The sequence below is a fragment of the Larus michahellis genome, chromosome 2 (genome assembly GCF_964199755.1).
Source record: "Larus michahellis chromosome 2, bLarMic1.1, whole genome shotgun sequence".
NCBI lineage: Eukaryota > Metazoa > Chordata > Aves > Charadriiformes > Laridae > Larus > Larus michahellis.
This window is the reverse complement of record NC_133897.1, coordinates 148886215-148902586: the sequence shown is the minus strand read 5'-3', so window position 1 is coordinate 148902586 and position 16372 is coordinate 148886215. Positions and strand designations below refer to the sequence as shown.

At 41.1% G+C, this 16372-nt stretch overlaps 1 protein-coding gene across 20 annotated transcripts in view; it reads right to left on the bottom strand.

Moving 5' to 3' along the window:
- Positions 1-15628, bottom strand: part of OXR1 (oxidation resistance 1) — a 295555-nt gene extending 279927 nt beyond the window's left edge. For 2 of the 20 annotated variants that reach the window (XM_074577663.1, XM_074577667.1), the window contains exon 1: positions 15173-15352. The gene's annotated coding sequence lies outside the window, so the exon portion shown is untranslated. Of the gene's footprint in view, positions 1-14396; positions 14502-14540; positions 15049-15132 lie in introns of those variants that run through there. The other 18 variants (XM_074577648.1, XM_074577655.1, XM_074577646.1 and 15 more) reach the window with 13 other exon arrangements.
- Positions 15629-16372: the final 744 nt, after the last annotated feature.

Below are 16372 nucleotides of genomic sequence, written 5' to 3'. Positions count from 1 at the left end.
ATCTATACCCGCAAAAAAGTATGAATGCAGACACTCTACTCACACTGCTTTGGCCTTAGCATTGCAAGAGGGTAGGAAAATTATTAATCTTTTATTGTGGTGGTTTTTTTGTTTTCTCTGTTTTCTGGCCAATTACATATTTAGGCATAAGACAGGAGTTAGAAGCACTGCACATACTCTTAAGCCACTATGTTTTGCTTTTATCACTATGGATGCTACCAGTACTAGATTTTTCTTATTTTGAAGATAATTTATGCCACAATACTTAGAATTTTCTTAAAGCCCTAGTTTCTATCTGGTGAAGCTTTAATTCCACTACAAATTCAAAAGAGAAATGGTCTAATTCTTTTGAGTTTTCAGAAAAGCTTGACACTATGAACTCTTACATTGCTTTCTGAACCACACTTGTAAGGTATACTCGGTATACTTTACCAATCATGTTGTTTGAGAAAAATCCTTAAAAACTACTTGGGACTGAAAACAGCATGGAAACAGAGAAGGAACTGAAATAACTGTCGATGGATTCAGAAGCATTTGCATTATAAAATTAAAGTGCAAGAAGTGCTGAATGACAGCAAATGGTAATTGAGAAGACAGTTCTCAGAAAGAAACCTCACGGGAAAACATCATGAAAATGGCAAGTGCTTCAATTTTAAAATGGATCTGGGATTGTCTATTTGTGAGTGTTGATAATACCCTAAAATCAACAAGAAAGAAATAGTGAAACATATGGTGCCTGTATTCATCTCTCCATTTGCCGAGTTTTAAGGTTTATAAATCTTCACATGTGACATTTCAACTATAATACAGAACAAAAAAATTGGACTTAATTATGCCTTTGTTAATAAAGTCAATTATACAGTTAATCTTTTTCTAATTAAAACTTAGAATTGGTTTAACATTTTTCCTCACTTTCTCCTAAGAAACATGTATTTAGTTGGTTCCTAATGGTCTAACTTCATTTTTTTGGCAAGTCATTATTAATATGGAAATTAAAATAATTGTATTTCTATATGAAAAACATCAAAGAAGATTAAGTAATTCCTTATTTTTTATTAAATTCAACTCTGTATATAATGATATCAATAATAACAGTGACACTTGCTCAAGTGCTACTAAAATGACATGGGGCATTCAGTCCACTGTCTAGAAGCCTGATTTTTTGGGTTGGAAGAGTAGAATTGAAACCAGGAGTGAACAAAGATACCACTTATTTCCTACTTGCCCATTTCCACTTAAACAGGAGCTTAAAAATCCTTAATTATTCATTCTGAATTCGGACAGATCATATCTTTTTTTCTTTTTTTTTCATTTTGGTACAGAACTGTTTGACAGGTCACTGACTGAATTGTAAGAAATCTGCCTGCTTTACAGGGGTATTCTCAGAGGTTAAAAAAGGATGTGACCAGTATGGGAACACCCTGGATGTCATTAGCTGAGGAGCAAAGTTTTTATGTACTCTTACAGTTCCAGGTGGAAATCCGAAGGAGACCCTACACGTGCTTCATCGCCAAGCTTAGCACCACAGGTCTTTTTTTAGCCAGAAGGGGCTTATCTTATTACCCTTCTTAGCTGTGATCTCCACATAGAGCTGGAGAACATCATCATCCCAAAAGGCACCAGCAGCACATAGGAAACAGGCAATTCAGACACCCGCTTGTGCCTCTCAAATGCCTAACAGGACTCTGTTGTTAAAGTTTGGCTTTGTGCATCCCCTTAATATAAAATCATACTGCTTTCTTGCTCTTAATTCAGGTAAAATTGATACAGTGTAATGATTAATACCATGCCTATGCTCTTTAAAAACCCATACTGCTTTGTTGAACTACAGTTAAAGTACTTGGTTTTCTGCCTGGCCTGATGCACACACTAGTTTTTCACCAACATCTGATGAATAATTCAAGCTTTCTATATTTGTGCATAAATAGGTTCCTCTATTCTGTTTCAGGTATTACACCATGACCATTACAAGCACTTTCCACATAGTCTCAGACTGTCTGCATTAGGCATTTTTTCCAGCAATATTCAACTGTGGCTACCTGCAAAGCAATTCGGGGCCTAAGAGGAGTGAGGTGACAAAGTATGTTCTTACCAAAATGACAACTTCACCACTATCCCAACAGAACACACAAGGGCACAAGTTACCTTTAGCACACTGCAAATGCAAGGATGTATGGAAATGGTTGAGAACGACAAAGCCCTCTGACAGAAACAGAACACTATCACATAACTGAAATAAAATTTCACACTTGTCAGAGGTTATATATCTAACGTTGGTGCAGGCTTACAAGTTCTCCATTCATACAAAAAGCTCCCTACCACTACTACAGCCTGATAAGTAAGAGACGCAGTTGCCTGCACCAATATAATTACACCAGCTTCTGAGTCACAGTCAAAAATCTGGCCCATGCTGATACATAATGCAGAGCATCTCTAAAAATGACTGTGCTGATAGCATTAAGTAAGAACTATGACCATGGAATTGGAAATGTTGTTATTGTCTCCACAATACTAAATTTATCCTTCATATAACAAATACAGGGAAGTGAAAAAATTAGCACCTTAAAAACATAGTGAGCAATTCAACAACAAAAGATTCTGCTGTCTACTCATTTTTATTCAGGTCACTCAGTATATGAGCCAGTATCAACCAAAAGATTTGAACTGTGAACTGTAATGTTTCAAGGTCATTCCCTTCCATAAACAGGATTTTAGCAGAAATTAATTTAATTGGAAGTGAATGAAGGTTTGGTTTTTTTTCCTCTGTTCCTGTAATCTGTTTATTTTACTGGCAAGCACAGTAGAGCTACTTCAAATTTGCAAAACAAGGGAGTAACATGAAATACTATTGTGTAAAAACTTAATTTATGCAAGTTATTTTTCTCCCCACGTCTCGCTTGACATCCTGCAAAGAACAAACAGGAGACATTTGTTCCCATCTATCCTGCAATTAAAGTACTCAAGGATCTGTAGCACTGAGTCACTTCTCTCTTCCAGTGTCCTCTACTTCACTCACAGCAATACGTTTACACCTATTCCATCCATTATGGTGAGCAGTGTTTAGGCACCAGCCACGTGTAAAAAACATCATAAAAGCAGTGGTGCTGCACCAGAAGAAGCCTTATGTGCTTTTAAAACTGATTAAGAAAAAAAAATAATACAAATTCGTACCCTCAGTAGCATGCATGTCCAGTCCATTCCAGCTTAGCTCCCCATTACCAATTAGCCAGAAGGTAGGGGCCAAAAAATACACATGGACTTAATTTTATTAAATATAAATACAAACATGTAATATTTGCTTCCCTATTGATGAACAGAAGGTAGTAATATTCTCCACACATGGCTCAAAGCTGTTAGCAATACACTATCTGACCCTTCACTAACACATGGGAAGAACCTATCTTTCACCACCTGTTGATTTGTAGAGCTGATTAAAGGAAAATTATCCCGCATCTTCCATGTGTTAAAATAAAATTAGTCCCTCAAAGTCTGTCTCCCATGGCTCTATTCTAGACCCTAGACCCTGCTGAAGTAGCTCTTTAAGGGAAGGGCTAAATTTCTTTGTTTCGATGAGGAAGTACTGTCACTCTGTACAGTTTCATTGGGTTTAGGTCATAAATTCATAGTAAAGACTTCTAACATAGCATCCATTAGTAGGAAAGGATCAGAAATAAAACTTCCAAATGCAGATAACTTGTGCAAGGAGGAAAAAAAGACACACTTAGGCATGTGTTTCAATCTACTAGTACTCCGTAACAGACTAAACCAGAATCCCTGTAATCTCCTGTCCCAAACTCTATTAGTTAATACCTTAATTTAAACTTGGAATTAAATGTTGTTCTTGTACCTCACCTCTACCCAACCGTACTCAAGTCATGCTTCATGCGATGGGGCTCACAGATTACTACAATTTTTAAAGAGTTCTCCAAGTGGTTTCCACATAAACTACTTTTTTGCATCAGCATTTTTACGAAAAAAAAGTGTAAAAATTAGCATGACCTATCAGCAATACTAAAACTGTACCCATAATGTCTAAAGATCTAAGACGAACAAAGCATGCAAAGGCAGGCTAGATGATTTAGTTGGAAGAGGGGGAAAAAGTTTTGAGCCAAATGGTCACTTCAGATCCTTTGTTGGATTTATAATTAAGAGTCATGCAACTCTTACAAATACATGAACTCATTATTGCATTGTATAAATGCAAATGCTCGTTTGCACAGAGTCAAACTTTTTGTTCATGCGAAGTGACATATATACTTTATGGATCTATAAAAGTATCAGCTCCCCAACATCAAGAGCCTAGTTGAGACAATATCAAAACAAAGCAACACCAAAGATTACAGTTTAGAAAAAAAGAACAGGAATTTTATCTAAATGTCACATGCTAAGGAATGATCAATACAATACGATAGTAGTCTTGTCTTAGCTATCATGATCTAAGAGCCAAATGAAGAAGACGTTCTTGTGTTCCTTCTAGGTGCTCCTGCACATCTCGACAGCTGTGTGTTTGAAGAAAGCATCTTAGAGGGTTACAGTCTGAAGTCCTTCAGGAAAAATGATGCATTTCTAGCCTGAGATTGAGAAGTGGATGGTAAGTTTGGTTTCTTTGGAAAAAATACTATCTTTTTATCTTTCTTTACCTGCTAGGCGATACGGTTAACAAAGCACCAAGAACAGACTGGAAGATAGTAATAAGACTGTCATTCAAGTTAATCGGTTATGTGTATCTTAAGAACAAACAAATTTGCAGGCTTCACATATGCTACAGCTCAGAGATGGTCATAATCATTAATTTATCACAATTCAACTTTTATTAAATGGAATAGGAATCTTCCTAAACAAGGACACATGACAAAACACTAGTGGTTTAAAACTGCAACAGTCCAGAACTCCAAACAAACTTGAGTAATTTAATCCTGGCATGGAAACTGAATGCTTGATGCAATGAAATTTGCGTGGTGCCACTGTGTAGGCACTGCAGTATAAAATGTCAGGTATATGCACCTGGACAACTACAAGGTGCTTATACCAACTTCACTGCTTCAAACCATCTCAGTCTGTATCTCTGTAGATTGGCACAATTCATATTAATTTACCCATCAAAAATTCATTATCTTCACTTTTTTTCAGACTACTCTTTAAAATCCTTCAAATGACAATAAACTTACACAAAGTGACTTAACTCATGCACTAAAGCACACTGATGATTGCTTTTGCCCTCACACAGGTATAAATCTGCCTCATTTTGGCAAACATGAATTAATTCACCTTGAAAATATTTACAGACTTTTGGAAAAAAGAGATACTGCGTTTGTCATAGGAAGTTATTTAAAGCCAGCTCCTCCTATTACCTAAAAATCTACTGGTTTACATAGAGGTGTGCATTTGGAAAACTAAAAACAGAAAACTGACCTACAACATGATTTGGTATTACAAGGAAGTGGAATAAATAAAGGAATTTAAAAATATTTGGTTTTTTATTTTTATTCTTCCTCCTCTTAAATTAACTCAAGACAGCAAAAGAGACAGGTACTTTTGCCATACTGAGTTGTAGTTAAAGTAACTGGGAAGGAAAATTAGAAAGCAGAAAACAATTAGCACTTGATATAAGAATTTAGAAGAGATCATAGTGATCCTTTGCATGTTTCATGAAGACTGAACGATTTCCTACCTATCAATGACAACTTTCAGATTTCTTCAAGATTTCATTTATTTCCACTGAAGAAAGCCTCATGGATTCCAACCACTGGTCTCTTATGCTCCCCAAAGAAGGTCACACGCAATGACACGCAGTTCTTCCTCTGGGGAATTCATTTCTACTATCCATTGCCACACCACAGAATCATAGAACAGTCTGGGTTGGAAGGGACCCTTAAAGGTCAGCTAGTCCAACCCCCCTGCAGTAAAGCAGGGACATCTTTAACTAGATCAGGTTGCTCAAAGCCCCATCCAATCTGACCTTGAGTGTTTCAACGGATGGACCATCTACCACCTCTCTGGGCAACCTGGTCCAGTGTTTCACCACCCTCATTGTAAAAAATTTCTTCCTTAGATCTAGTCTAAAGAAGACTAGAAGTCTAAAGTCTAAATGGCTTTCTTTTATTTTAAAACCATTACTCCTTGTCTTATCGCAACAGGCCCTGCTAAAATGTCCCCATCTTTCCTGTAGGCCCTCTTTAAGTACTGAAAGTACTGATAAGGTCTTCCCAGAGCCTCCTCTTCCCCAGGCTGAACAACCCCAACTCTCACAGCCTGTCCTCATAGGAGACATGCTCCAGCCCTCTGATCATTTTTGTGTCCCTCCTCTGGACCCGCTCCAACAGGTCCATGTCTTTCCTGTGCTGAGGGCCCCAGAGCTGGACACAGTGCTCCAGGTGGGGTCTCACCAGAGCAGAGTAGAGGAGCAGAATCACCTCCCTCCACCTCCTGGCCACACTTCTTTTGATGCAGCCCAGGATGTGGTTGGCTTTCTGGGCTGTAAGTGCACATTGCTGGCTCGTGTCCAGCTTTTCATCCACCAGTACCCCAAGTCCTTCTCAGGAGGGCTGCTCTCAATCCCTTCATTCCCCAGCCTGTATTGATATCAGGAGTTGCCCCAAATCAGGTGCAGGATCTTGCACTTGGCCTTGTTGGAACTCATGAGGTTCACATGGATCTACTTCTCGAGCTTGTCCAGGTCCCTCTGGATGGTATTTTATGTCGCACAAGGGTCAGAAATACAAATTTACAATAATAAATAAGAGGAAAAGGCAGGCGGTCATAAGGAGGTAGAACAATGAGGTGAAACACCCTTAACAACGGGCTCACCTGAATTAGAACAGGACAGGAAGAATTGGAAACTTTGGACTCCTTTTGCACTCTGTAAAGCCCTCACAAGGCACAGACTCCACTACCTGCATGTCTTCCCAGTTGTCCAGTGCCGTTCTCATCTTCCCTCAGCCCCATTCCATCACCATCACCACACTCCGACAACCTCATCCAACCAACACTAAGATTTTGTCCAGGGAGCTCATCCAAGTCCTAATCTGACCCAAAGCCAAGACTTTCTCTCTCGTGGTCCCCAGCTCCAAGGACAGCTCTTTTTGTTTTGCATTTTAGTCAGGATGCTTGCTCATAAAGTTACCTGAACTCCAGGAACATCCCTGTGCCTCAATGCTTTAAGAACACAAACAAGATATCCAAAATTTCACTTTTTTCAATCACCGCTGCCATAGACAAAAAGCTGCAGAAAAGAACAAATGCTGGATAAATCCTGCCTGACACTGTCTTAGATGTGAGTACATGCACTCAGCTGAAACAAAGTTGTGCCCTCTGAACACAGTGACACTTTGAATGGAAAGCCGTGCCTGGAGGTAGATTCTCAGATGCAATACAGCACAGCAACACTGCTACTGCTTTGCACCCAACACTTCAGCTACACTTTGAGGATAAAGTAAGCACAGGGTTACACCGGCATAGTACATAAAGCATCTATTATGACAGGGACACCTGAGAAAAATCTTATATTCAGAGCCTCAAACTTGATAATCTGTATTAACAGTTTGATTTAAAGATAAACATAAAACACACTTTAGTTCTATAAAAACAGCTGACTGTGTGTAGCCCTCTAAAACAAGTAAATACATACACACTCCACTGTAGAGAGCTTACAGTGGGGATGCACAACATACAGGAAGAGACTGGAAAGTAGTAAACAGAAAAATCAATTGAGCAGTGAAGCTTTAATAAATGTTAGTTTGACTTCAAAACTTTCCTTATAATTTCTTACACATAGCTATTCCACTGTTGCCATTCTAGAAGCGTCTAAGTCATTCACTGCTTCAGGTAAAACTTCTCAGTGGAACATAAACTCAGGTTATAAATTTTCAGGTGAGGTAGATTTTAGTTTAAAAAAAAAAAAAGGAGGTATGACACTTTGCATATAGAAAAGTGTTTCACAGCCAAATGTTCCACTTGGACCAGCTAATTCCTTCTACTATCATTCTTTCTGGCACATGGAAAATGCACGCAAAGCAAGATACAATTTATTTTTGCCATGGTGATATACTAATGGTAACAGAAGGTATGAGTGGGACTTCTATCAGTGATTTAAGTCCACATTTAAAATTAGTATAATTCTTTGAAAAATATTCAAGCAGCAAGTACCACAAGGGGCTTGAGGTTTCATCTAGAAGTGAGACTGAACACTAATGAATTAACATTAGTCCTATGGCCATAACATTTTACTGCAGTTAGTGTTCATACTGACTCTAGCAAAAGGAAAAAGTAAAAAAAAAAAAAGATGCAGTCATAATCCCAGAGAATATTATTGAAAACCCACAGAGATTAATGATAAAATACCAAAGGAGAACTAAAGCCAGAAGAAACAAATATATTTTGTTTCCCGTTGCATCCGTTTTCCTTGCTATTGCTGTTTGTAGTCCTGGATAAAAGCTGTTCCATCTCTAAAGGGGATTTAAAAGCTGATACAGATTCTCTTTTCCGAAGCTACAGACACCGTGATAACCATTGATTAATCATCTTGGAAATTGCTTGTATCAACAACATGGATGTCTTGGCTTTTTGGTGCAACAAAATGCGTAAGACAACTTGGAATTCAACCGCCAGAGATTCAGATAACCAAACAGATTAGATTTACATCAACAGTATATAAATATCAATTTCTGAAATAACAATATTAATAATTTACAATCACAAAGGAAATATAAAGAAGACTCACAAGTGAATCCAACTTTGCCACAGTGACTGTAAATACTAACATTTTAGTAAGCTCTGTATTATTTATGAAATATGAAGATGATTTATTACTAAGATTTTGTACAGCTATGGTTAGATTAAGGAGTAACTAATAATGTATTTGCTGTTATTTTAGAAGGTGTCTCCATGGAATCTAGTTGTGTTATGCCTTGGAGAAAAAGAAGTTCTGACGGCACTATCAAAGTGTTATCTTTATGTGCATGTCATATTATATAAAGGTTTCTGGATAATTATTATCTATACGAGTACTTAAGCGAACCATGTTTTACCAATGAATTTGTTTCATATCTATGCATTCCAAAAGCATTTTATACAAAGAAGCCCAGCAGTCAGATGATTCTTCTTGTCTGTTTCCACAACTCAAGTTCATAGTGAAATGAATGGGAACTGTATACGTACAGGGCCTAGAAAGAAAAAGCGTAATAATTAAGCAGCCATGCTATGTGTTCACATAGCATTTTTTTTCTCCAAAATTGGTGTTTTAATGGGGGAGATTACCCACTGAAGACAGACAAAATGGCTTTTAGTAATCTATCCTGATGGCTGCAAGAACACCTCCCAAAACAAAAGTGTGTACAAATAGTACCAATGAACAAACAAGGTACCTACACTACCAAGAGGCAATACTTTGTCTTTCAGAGGTATTCTGAGTTTGATACAGGACTGCTACAGCTTTGCTTTACATGTTTAATACGAAATACCACACATCCATTATTGCACAGATGTCAACTGTGCCTTCACAGGGATGCAAGCGGTACGTCCCAGGCTAATCAGTGACCAAAGTGTTACTCTTTGGCCACTGATTACTAACAGATGATCTTACATGACTAAAGCTCTTATTCACAGACCAACAAAGTTCCCATCTTCCACAGAAAACAGTCTTGCTTTTGCTAACATTACCTTAAACTCCACCTAGAGTGTTCAAAATTTCCTCTTTCATTCATCTTTCACTGTTGATCACTGACAGGTTTATTAGCAAAGTATTAAAAACTTTTATCTACTTCACTGTTAAAGATTTCTTTATGTTCTCTCCCTCCTCCTAGGGCACTGACTTTTTTTGCCCCAATAATTTTATTTGTGTGCGAAGTTACAGCACATTCAGGAAAAGCATTTGCATCTAGGACACACAATAGGTGAAACTTCCAATTTCCAAGAAAACAGAGTAACTGACTATCCTCAAAAACGAAACGGGATTGAAAATACATAAACAGCAATAAACTTGATGAGCTCAGTCTTTCAAGAGGTCTTCATTGATCCATATGTACTTTCATAGGAAAAACTACTAGACAATATGTAGCTCTTTGAACAGGCAGATCTGATAGCTGAAAGTTGAATAAAAACAACACCAAGCTAAAAATAAGTTATTAATAGCAAACACTTAGGCTAATTAATACCTGCAAAGCTCACAATGGATTTGGATGCATTCACAAGTATTACGATGGGCTCACTCCAAATTTTTAAATGAAGAGTAACTTTTTTTCTAAGTGGTAAATCTCATTCAACCGAGAATTTACTCAGAGTCTGCCAGTTTCTATTATAAGGGAAGGCACTGCACATGTCCCTCTGGTTTTACAGTGTCCATGGTTATGCTGCAGAAATCCCCTTGTTCCTTCACAAGTTTTAAATTTAACTCTCCTTTTCAAATCAGTCAGTCAGGCTTCCAATATTGATTAACTATTGCTTAGTAAGTACTTTGTTATTTCTCCCCTAATCCTGGGGAGCAGGTGCAGAACGGGACCCACACCGTATGGAACGAAAGGGTCATAAAAGCTTACCAGAAATATATAAATCGGCTTAGACTTATCAGTCCAAGCCTGAAAACAACTGGATCCACCAAAAAGAAAATAAAGAGGAGACTGGTATACCTTTCATGACCTCAAGCTGTTCAAGGAGGAACTCACACAAATACACTTGTCATATAACACCACTGCACGCTTTACCTGGCTGCTCAGAATCCCATTTTTTCCTATCCCAGGGCTATGTGGACAACACGCCACACTGACCCCAGAGAAGGTACAGTCCTTTGTTTTGTGACAACCGGCATGCTTGTAAGCTGTGTTCTGTACTCTGCTGGAACTCCATTACGAGACACATCCACCTTGTGTGTAGCCGTCCTCTCTTCCCCTTGCTCCCATGTCTAACCTCCCTCTCCTTGCCTGATTTCTCACACATTGAGTGATAAAGATAACTGAGTGTACTCCTGAAGAGTAACAAAGTGAAGCCAAATGGTCCTTTACCCTCCTGACATTTAAAAATAAAGGAGCCAAAACTCCAATTTGTTCTCAGCTGAAAAGCTGTGGAAGATTAACACAAGTCTATATACTTTCCTCCCTATTTCTCTCTTTTCTCTCCAATTTTTTCTTCCTCTCCAAACCCTCCTATTACAGGCAGGAGAGCAACAAAAAATAGCACATAATCTGTCTATCTCTGTTTTGCTAGAGCAATGTAAAAAAGCAGGAGCAGGAGGTCACGCTTGCTTCAATATGTAATTGAGAGATATAGGCAGTAACCTTATGTACAGGAGAAACTTGCTAATTGTACTGCTGCAGCCACAGATAAGCTCTCTCTGCAACAGAGGCCTCTGCACAATCCGAAAGATTTTGACCTGCAGATCCAATAACTTCACATCTTAGAAACTGTATGACACATCCATAACATATCATGAGATATCCGGGAAATACTAGGTATAGATACCAAGAAGGTAAAACTGGTAGGAGCAGATGCTAGAATAAAAGGGTAAATTACAGCCCACTGCTGCAGTTCACCATATGAGCATCTGTTCCCAGCACAAAACACCACTGATGAAATGAAGATAGCAGTGTCTTTTTCAAACACTTGAAGGTCCTCCCCAAGAGCTCTGGAGCACATGCAATTCTTTGACTAACCCAAACTGCTCCTTCTTCTCTGATGGCAGCAGTTCACATACCAAAGAAGGACACCTGACCTTAATGAATATCTGCTGCGGTAGACAAGGAAGCCATCCTAAATTTAAGGAAATGGCTCTATTAAACAGAAGTATCAGTATCTCCTGAGTGAATCCATTCATGAACATGGAGCAATCTTGTGCTAACGTGACACCCAACCATGTTTGTCAGCAATAATTGCTTGCTTTCGTAAGGCTGTCACCTCCCATATGTATTTCAATAATACGCTTAATTTAATATTTTTGCTATAGTAACATAAGAAACAACAGCAGCTCGGTCAAGGGTGAAAAAGAAAGAAGTTACAGTAGCTCATCAACAAAAATGAATGTGAATTAACAGCTGATAGGTAATGCTGACAATCCTAGACTGTTGCCTTCAGCTACCAGCCTTAGAGAATAATCACCTTCCTATGAAAATTTCTGAGGGCATTATTAATAGGGTTTTGGTTTGTCGGGTTTTTTTTTTTTTTAAATTAAATTCAACTAAAAAAAGTATTTTTGTATCTCTTTCCATGGTTCTGTTATTCCCCAAAGTCCAGGGGGGATGAATATATACAATTTCCTACAATGCGAGATGACACACTTTATTAAAAAAAGGAAAAAAATGGAAGATATTTCCTTTGATTAAGCGAATAATGGAGAAAAGAGTTTTCAAGACATGGAGAAAGAAGATTAGAGTTACTTTTTTCTGCCTGAAGGGAAAAATAACTGTGCAAACGCTGCAGTTGCTAACTAGACATTCCTAAACAATTAATATGTAACCCCAGTGTCACTCAAATAATTTTCTCATTTCCAGTAATTGAGCTCAAACCTGGACAAGAAACAAAAAAATCAGTTGAGACTCTACAGGAATTATACCACAGCGTATACTCTAAGGATATGCTTATATGCTCTATCAGCACATGCTTTGACTATCAAAGAATGCTTATCTGTTTAGGATGCTGAAATAATTCTATTAATCTATATGAGCTCTAGGACGATAATGAGAAGTATTAAAATGCCATGACAGTAAAATTCAACACAAATGCCACCAAATAGATGGCATAAAGAAAAGCATTCTTAACACTCGGGCTTTGAAGGCTTCTGATATTTTGAACAATTTTGCTTTTGAAATACCTGGTATTATTTCAGCTCAAATCCAATTACAGGAGAAAAATGGCAGGTTGCCATGCAAAAAAATTTTCCTCCTTATTTTTTACGATGTCATCAACATAGGTAACACAAGCTGTTCTTTCCCTGCTGCATTCTCTTATGGTCTTGCGCAGCAGGCAAAAGGCATCTACTCAGGAATTCATTTTTTCCCCATTATTGCACACTCATAAAAACAGAACTGACAGGACAGCAGCTTATTCATGCACAAGTCAGATCCCAATCGCACACACTGACTGGCCTTCAGAAACCCACAGATCAATCGTTATTGTTTGGGGAGTTGCCTTGATGGGGGCTTTTTGTTTCATTTGGGAGATGGGAAGAGTTGCAGAGGTACGGAAACAATCACACAGCAGTTTTCCTGTCTCCACTACAATAATAGTAATTAACAGAATCAAGAATATACACAGTAGGGATGGCAAGTCCCGGGTCTTTAACTACTTTAAAATACATCTAAGTTTTGATGAGGCTTAACATACAGACATTTAAGCTTATATGCATATTCATCTCTGAGTACTCCACCAAGTCTAAGGCAACGTGAAAAGATAATCATGCCTGTAAGAGCGTCAAAAGTCAGGTCATTAAACTGAAAACACCTACCGGAAAGGTCTAATGGAAATTAAGACACACTGTCCACCTTACTGGCCCTTGTTTAGTCCAATTCTTTCACCAGTGACACGCTAAGCAGCAGAATTTTCGTAGGTGACATTCAATTTCACAGAAGGCTCTTCAAATTCCCCTTCCCCTATTATTTAACCATTTTAATTAGATGGCAGTCTTAATACAACTTTGCAAACAGCAATGAGCCACCTCTGAGTAGGGAAGCAGTTTCGAAACCTCTCCTCACTCCAGAGCACAGGAACAGAAATGAACTAAATCATACTGCTTTTCGACATTAAGTGAAGAACTTTACATTCCCTAGTATCAGTAGAAAACAGTGTTCAAACCAACTTTACATGTGAGAGGAACAACAACAGAACAAGCACTTTTTTAAATTAATAAGAAAATATCATTTTCAGAGGAAAAAAAAAAAAAACAAACCCCAACCTCGGGGCATAGTTTGGTATTTGTTTGCTACTGAGAGGTAAGTTAAAATACTGCACGCGTACTAAACTAAAAGAACACCCTGAATAAATTGTCACACGAGGGAGCAGAAACGTATGTCGTTACAGTCTCTCTCAGCAAACACTTTCTTCCCCACGGTACCATCTGTTAAACCAGAAACTCCTTCAAACACCCCAGCCTCGCCGGTTCCGACGATGCACGGGCTGCGCGGCCACTTGCGCGGGATTTTCGCCCCCTCGGCGGGGTGAGCGCGGACCTCCCGCTCCTCCCTGCGCCGCTGGCAGCCGCGCACCGCTTCGCGATGCTCCGTCCCGTCCCTCCCGGCGGCGGGGTCGCCACAGGCACCTGAGGACAGCCGCTCACCCGTCGCCCACCCGCCCAGCGCCGAGCCGGCAGGCCGCGGCCCGCGCCCGAGGCGGCAGCACCCCGCAACGCGGAGCCAGCCGCTGCCCACCCCGAGGGGCGGCGGGGCCGGGCCGAGAAGTTGCCCCCCACAACCCACCCCGCGTCGCGTCGCGTCGCGTCCTGCCCGACACCAGCCCCCAGAGGGAAGAGGGGGACGCCGAACTCCGAGCCCCCGCCGCGGGGAGGCGGCACCCGTTGCCCCCCTCCGCCCGCCGGGCCCCGCGGCCGCGGAGAAACTTACTGAGGGGCGGCGGAGGAGCGGCGGCGGAGGAGCGGCTGCGACGGCACGCGCCTCCCTCACGCGGCCCCCGACCGCGCGCCCGTCTTCCCGCCCGGCGCGCGAGCGCAGCCCCGGCGCGGCGGCCGCTGCCGAGCGGGTTCGGACATGCTCAGTGCCCCCCGCCGCCGCCGGGCGGAACCTACCACCGGGGAGGGGTGGGGGGGGAGAGAGGGGGGAGCACGGAGGAATAGGGGGCAGAGCTGGATGCTACCAAGCGGGCGAGCTAAAAATAGGCGCCGCAGACGCGTTGGGAGCTTAAAGGGGCAGAGGCGGCCTCGATCCCCGCAGCCCCAGGGCGGGAGGGGACCGCCTCTTGCCGCGTCGGGCCTCCCTGTGGCCTCGGAGGAGAGGCATCGAAACCGGGGGGACGCCCGCGCCCGCGTCTCGTCCGCGCCCCGTCCGCGCCTTTGCGGTGGGAGCCCTGCGGTGCGCTGCTTTCCCGCCGCAGCGAGCGCGGCTCCGCTCCTGCGGGGGCTCTCGGGAGCGGCCGGGGGGCGGCGGCCGGGCTCTGTCCGCCCCTCACCTATTCCCTCCTCAGCGCCCCTCTCCTCACCTCAGCGCCGGGCCCCCCGCCTTTCCTCAGCGCCCCTCACCTCAGCGCCGGGCTCCTCTCCACAGAGCCGGGCCGAGCCATTTACCTCAGGGCTAGCCCTCCCCCTCCCCCCCCCCCCAGTGAAGAGGCAGCTTCAGAAATCAGGTCTAGGAAGTGTGGGAGAGGATGCCAAGCGGTGTCTTCAAGCCGTATTTCTCCGGAGAGTTTTCCATCCTGCTCTGAGGTGTTGGGATTTGTGGACGAGGCGTGGGGAGAGATAAGCTCACACCAGCTCTCCAGCGAAGCCCTGAGCTGTCAGATGGCAATGTGACAGGTCCGAGGCAAAGAGCTTGCAAAACAGCCCCCCTAAATATGGTTTTCTAGGCTGGAAGATGTACACGGAAAGAGAAATGACATGATCACAGTCTCACAGGCACTACTGTGTTTCAAACCTAAGAGCTGTAAATAATTGTTAGAAATTAAAAGCCCCGTAAGTATTTGCAAATGGGAGTTGCTCATGTGTTTTTTAAGCCATGGCTTACCATTCTCTGCTTTCTTAAAAGACCGGTAAGAATAAACATGACAGCACCACATTGTTTTAGATTTATAAACTTACTACAATGCCAAAAATTGTATCACCCTAGCTGGAGTTCAGAGTTTTTGCTGAATTCTGCTTTTACAGATACAGAAAATTGCTGCTGCACAGAAACCATCTTTACAATATGAATACTAAATAAGTTCCCACTCAGAAAACAATATCGGACAACATCTGCATAATGATAACTCGCTACTCTGATGACATCATGTACAATAGTACATAGAGGCAAGATTACCATGTTAAAAAAGTTTCATTTATTTCACTAGACATGAGAGGAGAGCGCTGGGAGTTTATCTTAATCTGAACTCTAACACAGCCTTCAGCAAAAACCACTGCAGAAAAAAAGCTCAGTTACACGTAGGTGAGTATAATCAGGAGAGGAAACGGTACTTGTCAGTAATGTCAAATAAAGCGAGAGCAAGGAAGCAATTTCCCTCGCAGACTGACATACAATGGGATAGATTATTAGACAAGATTATGTAGGTATCTCTGCTGCAGTACTTTAAGAAACAAAAGATGATGTCACGAAGATTATAGTATTAGAAAGGGAATGAATCATGTTCACTAATTGTCTCCTCGTTCCGTGTTCTCTGTAAGCCATGAGATAGATACACTATTCTGTAGTCTCTGTCTAACAGCAGCCTTCAAACTGTACATTATAAA